The sequence below is a fragment of the Macrobrachium nipponense genome, chromosome 3 (assembly GCF_015104395.2).
Source record: "Macrobrachium nipponense isolate FS-2020 chromosome 3, ASM1510439v2, whole genome shotgun sequence".
Lineage (NCBI taxonomy): Eukaryota > Metazoa > Arthropoda > Malacostraca > Decapoda > Palaemonidae > Macrobrachium > Macrobrachium nipponense.
In genome coordinates this window covers 95,205,114-95,212,202 of record NC_087202.1, presented here as the reverse complement: position 1 = coordinate 95,212,202, position 7,089 = coordinate 95,205,114, and the positions used below count along the sequence as shown (strand labels likewise).

Below are 7,089 nucleotides of genomic sequence, written 5' to 3'. Positions count from 1 at the left end.
ACTAATAACATGTTAGCGTATTCAAATGTATTTGCGATTATATATATATATATATATATATATATATATATATATATATATATATATATATATATATATATATATATTTATATACATATATATATATATATATATATATATATATATATATATATATATTCACATATATATATATATATATATATATATATATATATATATATATATATATATATATTACACATATATGTATAATATATAAATATAAATTTATATATATATACTTATATATACATATCTATAATATGTGTATATATATGTATATATATACATATTTGTTTGAATGGACTAAGTCATCAACTACTGGCATGTGCGTTAATGTATAATGAGTATGCCCAGAGTTGGTTGCATGGTCTAAAAAGATCCCGAATTTAGTGGAAAACAATGCCTATTATACATCATCATCATCAATAACCCCTCCGCGTATTCATCTCTACTTAAAAATAAAATCGAAGGTTACTTAGCTTAGCCAAATTAATAAATAGACAAATACATATATGCTATAGTAGATTCCCATCACACGTGCATCTGATGTCTAGGCCAGTCCCTTACGACGCTCCTGATTTGCTGTTGATAAGCTAACCACAGGGAAACTCTCAGTCTCTCGAGAGAGTTCGCATAGGCAGGTTGAATGTTCCAACTCTCCTGAGGGATACGTCTTTCAAAAGTATCCCTTAGGAGAGATGGAACATACTAGATCTTGCCTATGTGAACTCTCGAGAGAGACTGAGAGTTTCCAGCCCTGTGATTGGCTTATCAACAGCCAATCAGGAGTGTCGTAAGGGAATGGCCTAGACATTAGATGCACAGGTGATGTGAATCTACTATAGCTGCACAGATGGAAGGTGCTCTTTTAAGCTGACACATAATCGCGATAACAGGGTCCAAATTAGGCCGAAGTCTCTGAGTTTTTGTGGAGGTCACTTACAAAATAACATAACTTCTGGTCTCTGTTAATTTAAAAAAAACCTTGTGACATTTCGGGTTGTTACTTATAAGAGCAGCCCTTAAAAACCAAACTTAATTCTAGGTCTACGTAGCTCTCAATCAATCGCTCTTGCTGAGTATAAACTTCCAAACATCAATGACTCGCTCTCTCTCTCTCTATCTTTTTTTTTTTTTTGCTTCTTCTTAAAGCAAAATGTACAGGAAAATTGCTTGAATGTATGTATGTATGTATGTACGGAGAGAGAGAGAGAGAGAGAGAGAGAGAGAGAGAGAGAGAGAGAGAGAGAGAGAGCTAAATTCTTCAGAGATTATAATTCATTCTAAGTTAGTCAGGCCTTGTTTAATGACGAACATTTGCTTCTAAACAGCCTTAAAACTGAATATGAAATTTGTCTTCGTAATTGCTCTGGTAAGTAGAAGAGATTTGTCCTAGGTATCAGTTGATCCTTTTACTGTTGGTCTTATGCCAACACAGGTTTTAATTCTTCAAGCAGTATGTAAACATTAGTTAATAATCGAAATTTGATGAAAGCACTCTGTGGGGAAAAGGAAAACGAAGATTTTTTTTTGTTGCTCCTTAGCCTCTATGAAGTGGGATCCTTACCAATTCAAGTGGTTCTGAAAAGTGCCAGGACAGAGATCCCCTAACCAGCTAAGTTAGACGCCATAACTTGCACTGCATGAGCAGTCTACTCGATGGAGCCATAGACGAAGCGGTAGCAACAATTAGTAATGGTGTTGGACTGCATGGGATCTGTTGCGCTACCTAATGATACTCTCAGTGAAAAACGGTGCTGTAAAGAACCTTTTGATTGGAGTTAATTTTTCCAAAGACATGGGAGACAAACATTCATAAAAATACCGTGACATCTTCCAAATGCAAGTCGTAGAAACTCGATAGATTACTCGAATTCTTAAGAAAATATTTAAGAGTGAAACAACCTACCATTTAGTTCTCAATTCCTCTAAACACTCCACACAAGTCAGAGATCCTACATATTTATTTTTAGTTTAATCACGATTAGCAATAGTGAAACTGTACTCAGGTATTAACTATGTAATGACAAACTGCGCTAGATTTTATTTACTCTAAAGTAACTAGTAAGCTACTTCTGAGAAACTTTTATTCATCTTCAATCTAGGTTAACGCAGCTATGCATAGCTTTTTTTTTTAGTACATATCACCTATCCAATAACCGCATTGTGTTCACCTGAAGAACTCAAAGACTTACTCAAAATTAAAAACTAACGAATGAAGAAGCAACCCTAATTTTCAAATATAGATAACAGGTACATAAAAAGGTCATTTGTGCGTTGAAGAATATGCAATAACCCACCTGAAACTTCCTTCGATTACTTGATAACAATTATTACTGGTTGAGGTAAGACAGTTAAAGTTGACATAACCATCATTTACAGAAATTTATTGAAATTACAAATAACTAATCACATAGGTTTACGATTGAACAAGCGAAGTGCTTTCAGTCAAGTAGTTGAATACTGAATAATGAATATTAAAAGACTGGTGTTTGTGTTAACGAAATAACTAAAGCAGATTCAATCAACTATAATGTGATATATTTTATAAAGTAGTATAACTGGAGTTTATATATTCTATGAATTTTATATCGCTAGTTATATTATAGACACTAATCTTTGTTTATGTTGGAAGGAGGAAAAAATGAAATAAGAAGCCTTGGTGGATTTCGAGATAATACAAATAGAAATAGAGTTTCGATCCCTGACAAGGTATTTGGATAAGCATCCAATGCATCCAACAAAAGAATAGGTACAGATGGACTCTGGTTATTTGAGCCAAAATGCAATACCAAAGTAGGCTTTAGAAAATGTAAATCTGCGGCTCCAAGTCAGTACAGTAACCTCCCACTTGGTATTAGGAAGACTGAAAATATCAAGTCGTTCAAGATAAAAATAAAACTTTACTTTTTTTTAGAGCGATGCCAGTTTGGATTGGACAGTGAAATAGGGAGTAAGCAATCTAATAAATATAAGAATCCGGGAATGTGTGTACATTATTATGTATGTGTGACGAGTCGAGTCTGCAGGTAAAACCAGTAAAAGTGATTTTTTTTTTTTATTACTGCGTGACAATACGCAATACACCGAAGAATATTCATTCTTTCGTTCTGTCAATTATTGATAAACGTTTTCTGTTATGATACACAGGGGCTAGTTTGATCAAGAACCGAGAATTCATAAAACAAAGAATAAGTCAATTAATGTGAAAGCATTAATAAATTCTTTTATTTAAAGTTTCCCCGGGACGCTGTAGTGGCAGTCCTCCGCACCAAACGTCCAATTTTCAAGACAGGCGAATCCGTGGTCCTTGATGGTGGCGCCAACACACCAGTGTTCTCAGCATTCAGGAAGCGATGTCTCTCTCTAGTTAGCCGTTGACTCTGGAAATGGAATAGTGAAATATCGCTGTGTTACCATGTTTGTATTACGGTCAGTCAGTTCCTCGCTATCTGAGCAGCTGGAAATAATTCCGTTACCGGGTGATCTTTCTATTGGAATTGGTGTCGTGATAGATGGTCTACGTTGAGATGTGACGACTTTCCCAGGCTCAGCAAAGGTTAAGTTTCATTGCGTTCATATTATAGTAGTACTTTTAACATTAAGCTTTTCTTGAATTAATTTAAATTTTTCCCCCATTACCATAAAGGTTCATGGGCATGGTTACTCTTGACGTCGTAGCTTGTTACAGCAGGCTTATTTCCTTGTAAAAAGTATTTTTTCAACTTTCATGTAAAGTTTGATTAGATAAATTGATTTCTTTAAGAATTCGTGTAGTTTTTATCGAAACTTTGACGTACCGAAGTAATTTTTAGATACATAAGATAGCTAATTCAATGTCTGGACAACATTGAATATTTAGTCTGAAATTTTCAATATTTAAGCTTTAGATAGCGAATAGCATTTATTTATTGTATTTTCTTCTAGACTAATACTGTAGTAGGCAGTTTCCTTTACTTCTGCAGTACAAGTAAAGGTTTTAGTGCCAGAAGGTATGGTTGTCCGTAAGTTTAATTTACAAAAGTTCTTGGAAATTAAGTGACCGTTGAATATTTGTGAATTTCGTTTAAAACCCTCCCTTTCTAGAGCTTAATATTTACCACGTATCTTTTAAAGATGTGGCTGGTTACATCATTTTAAAGCAGATTCATATGGTGGTGAAATTCTAATTTTAAACTTCTTTCAGATCTGTGACATCTGTACCATTTCATGAAGCAAACGACGCTTGAGAAACGTGAAAATTCTCCATCCAATTGGTTTCTAAAACTACTCAAAACTGGACTATTTCCCAATGTTGGCTTAACAAGGTGAAGTATTTTGTCTTCTGTACAAAGGCTATCAAAATTGTATGTTTTTAAACCATTTTTTTTTTTCCTCCACCCCTACAGGGGCGGTGCCCCTGTAGGAGTGGAGGCCCCTCTCATGCCTTGTACCGATAGGTCGGGCAAGGCGCGAGAGGTTTGTTTTTTAGGTTGAAAATTTATCACTATATTTTTAGCATTAACGTACCTTGACTTTATACTTTGTTTTAGAGAAATAAAGTAACGTAACGATTAAGAATTATTTATAATTGCTGTTACCAGTGAAGACCTTATGGCTTACTTTGCAATGAGTTTTATATAAGTACAATAGTTAACGTCATCTTGTAAGTATTTCTTGAGACTTTAGTAAATGTATTTAAACTTTTAAGATCTCAATTTCCTAAATCAACAAGAAATTGAGATTTATTAGATATAGTTGCTGTTAGTTTGAAATCTTAAACTTTGCGATACATGTGCTGATCATGCAATGAATAGTACTTTTCTTTTCTTTAATACATTAGACATACACTGTTTAATACAATCGGCGAGTGATGCCATAGCGTGCTATGGTTTGAGGTAGTTTCTTTGGGTGGTCATTCAAATGTTAACGCCTTTTGGTGCCTCCCGTTCCTTGGTTTGTTTTCTTTAGTTTTGGTCAAAAGGTTTTTTGAGACGTTGGTTGGTTTATACATTAACAAATTGGAGCTAAGCCTTCAGTTCATTTAAGTAAATAAAACCTGGTATCTTACAGTTCATTTAAGTATAATAATTTTATTTTTCTTAATTTATAATAAGTACAAACTTTTCTGCCGTAGATTTTTTCCTTTAGGTTGTCGACTGGAATAGCCGAGACCCAGTTATTCAAGTACTTTGGTGTTCGGTGCTTTTACAACACTATTTAGAGGTGAAACAGGAGCTTGGCGTTGCTGATATACTACACTTGTGCCAAAAGTTTTCATGCTTGGATTAAAATCTGTAATGAACTGATTTTTCAATAAAGTTAGCATGTAAAATATGAACGTCCTTACCTTCACTGATAGAAATTGCAGACTTAAGTTTTCTTGCCATAAATTCCGAAATTAATAATGTAGGATTAAGCAGTTGACCTTGACAGGATGGGGTCTCAGAATCCACTGGGTTATAGAATGCCTATATATAAAATGGCATAATGTACCCTGGAAAACCAAAGGTAAAGTCTGTTCCATCAGTTAGTAATATTTAAGGAAATCGCTATAGTGTTTTACTCTTGAATGCCTAAAATTGTTTTAGTGTTTTGTCTGGTATAACATATGGTAAACTACCTAAGCAAATGACTAGAATCTTCCAGAATCACAAACTGCTGGATTAAGAGTTGTTAAATGAAATCCTTAAAGCCCGTAATTGGTAAATATTTAACAAGTTAAAGGTAGTTAACAAGGGACTTCAGAATCCATAATATTGGACATCCTAACCCTACCTGCTTTTATATATCCCTGGCAATGTATTAGCATGCGTAGTAGTCTTTAGACGAAGGTTACCAGTTTTACTTCTGAAAAAAATTTAAGGGGTAGTTTTATGTAGAGTAATACCTATCTGTTGGTAGTCTTGAATGACTGCAGCTACAAAATCCAACGAGATTATATGGAAGTAATTGAGGTCAGTGTTTCATATTTTAAAGCTATAAATAGAATTTGAAATCAAATGGCCGAGTGGTCTCTGCTCTTGAGTGCCCCACTATAAGACAGAAGGGCTTCAACTTTCCTAGGACATCATGACTGAGAAACCTTGGTCACATTCCCTGTTTATTTTTCATAAGCCAGTATGACCACCTCACACAAATACACCAGACCTACGGTTTGATTGATAGAATTAAACAATGAGTTTTAGACAATTCACTTAAGTTTAGTTTTTTCATTAAAAAATTTAGGAGTAATGAAGTAAAAACTATAAACTTGCCTTCAGTTTGCTAAGATAAATATGATAGAATTATCATGGTTTACGAAAATAAAATTTCTTGAAAAACCGGTAAGTCTGTTATGACTGGTGTTATATCATACCTCATTCCAGTTAAGCTGTTCGTGTCAGTTGACAATATATCTTGTATCACTGATTTTTTGCAATAGCAGTGTCTTTTATACATAATCCTTAAAGCTTAAAAAATGAAACTTCATATAAAGGCCTGTCCACACGACCGGGCCTGATCGGCGGACTTCCCCTCTAACGGGCGCACTTGCCGAGCAAACCGTCAAATTGCCCGATGGGTCTTGTAGCAAAATCACCATAGTGGTGCCCGATGGTTTGAGCTTCGACCCTGGCAGACGTATGTTAACCATATCCATTTCTTTTACCGAGCCATTCTTTGCCACCATATCTTCGCTTCTTTTTCATCACACAACACAATTATCATGCTACGGCTATCATCTTGTTGCGTAGGACACTGTTTATCGTACCGCACTGAACACACTACTGGCATCGTCGGGCACGCCCACCTCTCCATCCCCTCACCCGTGTGGAACAACGTTCACGGGTAAACCCGCCAGAATTTGCCCGTCAACCCCGGAGCACGCCGATCAGGCCCGCTCGTGTGGACAGGCCTCTTATCGGGCCCACACTTGACGGGCAAACCGTTCAAATTGCTCGATGGGTCTTGTAGCAAAATCACCATGGTGGTGCCCGATGGCTTGAGCTTCGACCCTGGCAGACGTACGTTAACCATATACATTTCTTTTCCTGAGCCACTCTTTGCACCATATTCTCTTCTTTTTCTTCTTATTCATCACACAGC

The 7,089-nt window shown here is 35.5% G+C and overlaps 1 long non-coding RNA gene across 1 annotated transcript; it reads left to right on the top strand.

The window, feature by feature from the left end:
- The first annotated feature begins 3,413 nt into the window (after nucleotides 1-3,413).
- On the top strand, nucleotides 3,414-5,304 carry LOC135222250 (uncharacterized). The gene is made up of 2 exons (XR_010316245.1): nucleotides 3,414-3,583; nucleotides 4,211-5,304. It is a non-coding gene; the product is annotated as an uncharacterized LOC135222250 (long non-coding RNA).
- The last annotated feature ends 1,785 nt before the right edge of the window (nucleotides 5,305-7,089 follow it).